Source organism: Oratosquilla oratoria, chromosome 35 (assembly GCF_046742065.1).
Source record: "Oratosquilla oratoria isolate Oo_2021 chromosome 35, ASM4674206v1, whole genome shotgun sequence".
NCBI classification, from domain to species: Eukaryota; Metazoa; Arthropoda; class Malacostraca; order Stomatopoda; family Squillidae; genus Oratosquilla; species Oratosquilla oratoria.
The window spans coordinates 42,901,014-42,903,513 of record NC_134811.1 but is presented as its reverse complement, the minus strand read 5'-3'; positions in this window follow the sequence as shown (position 1 = coordinate 42,903,513).

Here is a 2,500-nt window from a genome sequence, read left to right as displayed (position 1 = left end):
ATAATTATCTACACTGGGACTTCTAAGGACGGTACGAACGTTAACAGGCAGCCACGTAACGTGGCATATAAAGAGTTGTTCTTGAACAGTTTTCTTTCAACAAAAAGAGAGACGGTCGACGACACAGTACCCAACATTTGTGAAGAAGTCGAGCACGGAGTAACAGTCATTCCACAATCCGCATTCAAGATAACAGAAAAAGCGATAGCGATGATTCTGCCCGACTACAACACCGATTACCAGTAACCCACCACCGTGGATTCGTTGAAGGACATAAAAGAGGACACAAAGGAATTGCACGAAAAGTTGGAGGAAGACATCTTAACCAAGCTGAAAGAAGAGAATAGGGATTTGCGCGAGAAGTTGAAAAGCATATTGATAGAGATCAAACGTATCAGTGATGAAGACACGGATGGCGGGCAGAAGACACCAAAACGTAAATCAATAAGCGTGGATAAATACGCTGGCGGAACAGACGACGAAGAATGCAACCCTCCTGAAGCTAAGAAAGGTAATATTACATGTGTGACTAAATAAAAACAATGTTTTGCATAAAACTCTTTTATTTACACATCTGTGTTAACAAAGGGGCGGAGCCCCAAGTCGCGAAGCACCCGCGAGCAAAGCGAGCAAGCGCCTCAGCTTATATATATATATATATATATATATATATGTGTGTGTGTGTGTGTGTGTGTGTGTGTGTGGAAGGTGGCAAGGAGGCGCAGGAAGATGCAGGAGTAAATATTCTCTTACGTTTCGACGGATGTCTATTCCGAAACGTAAGCGAATATTTACTCCTGCATCTTCCTGCGCCTCCTTGCCACCTTCCACTCATCTGTCTCCACTTTATACTACAATATATATATGTATATATATATGTATATATACAAATATATATATATACATATGTATATACATATGTACATATATATACATATATATATATATATATATATATATATATATATATATATATATATATCTTACCTTTCTTACCAGTCTCCTGTTAAGCATTAAAGCTTGTCAGTCGTTTTGCCTTATGTAGCCCCTCCATCTGATCCTGTCCTCATATAGATGCTGGTTTTCGATGTCTTCAAGATTCTCTCCCCTGGCTTCCACTGCTCTACTAATGTTGTCCCTCCACCTCACTCTGGGTCTTCCTACTGGTCTTGTTCCTTCAGGTCTCCACTCATAATATTTTTTTGGATACCTGTTGATGTTCATTCTTTTCATATGACCAAATCATCGTAGCTGTCCTTTCTCAATGAATTTAAGGATATTTTCCACTCCTAATTCTTGTCTGATGGAAACATTCCGGATTCTGTCTCTTCTGGTGACATTCTTTACTAATATTAAAACTTTCATTTCTATTGCTTAAATTTGATTTCCAACCTTAGTGGTAAGTGACCAAGCCTCGTGGCCATGTATAGGTCGTATTATACTCGTATATAATATGGTCTTTACTTTTCTTGGTACGTGGCAGTCTATGAGTGGGTATATTAAGTAGAGAGTCGCATTAGATTTCGTAATCCTGTTATTTACCTCAATCAAGGTGTCATTTTTTGTGCCAAAACTACTCCTAAATATCTAGACTGATTTGTTTGGTTCAAAATTGTATTTCCTAATCTCACATGCATGTCTTCTTGATTTTTACTCAACAGCATAACCTCTGTTTATCCCTTACTAATTTTCATACCTTTGGATGATAATTCTTCATTCCAAACTAAAATGAACCTCTGTAACACTTCTTCAGTTTCTGCTATCAATGCCAGATCGTCTGCGTAGCCAAATATTTCTCCTTCCGCTCTTCTCGTCACCAAATTTTCACAATAGTCCATGAAAATGATCAATAAGACTGGGGAAAGTACACTTCCTTGTTTTACTCCTGAAGTTATGCTAAACCATTCCCCACTTCCTTGCTGGGTCTTAACGCGGCATACATCGTTTATGTACGTGTTTTTTATTGCCCTTTTAAGTTTGTGAGGAATATTATACACTTCTTTATCCAAGACGCACCACAAGGTCTTTCTGGGAACCCGATCGAATGCCTTTTCCAGGTCGACGAAAGTTAAGTAAAAATTTCTATTCCATTCCCAATTTTTCTCAAAAAGCATTTTTAAGGCAAAAATTAGATCGATGGTAGATCTTCCAGGTCTAAAACCATATTGCCATTCGTCGAAGCTGTCCTCTACTGTCCCCCTTAATATCTTTTCTAATATTCTTTCATAAAGTTTTGCTATATGTGGTATTAAGGCTATTCCTCTGCAGTTTTTACAGTCAGTTTTGTCTCCTTTGTTTTTCTATATAGGGCATATTATTGATCTATTCTGTCGTCCAATCTGGTGATGAAAGTGTCTAGGAAAGGTAGGGAACCGTTGTTTTCTTCCTTTACTGTGAATTTAATTCTTTTGTCTACGTCATTCAGTTGTTCTAGTAGGTTTCTTGTGTTGGTTGTTTTGTGTGTAATGAAGAGGATGTCGTCAACATAACGCTAGGTTCA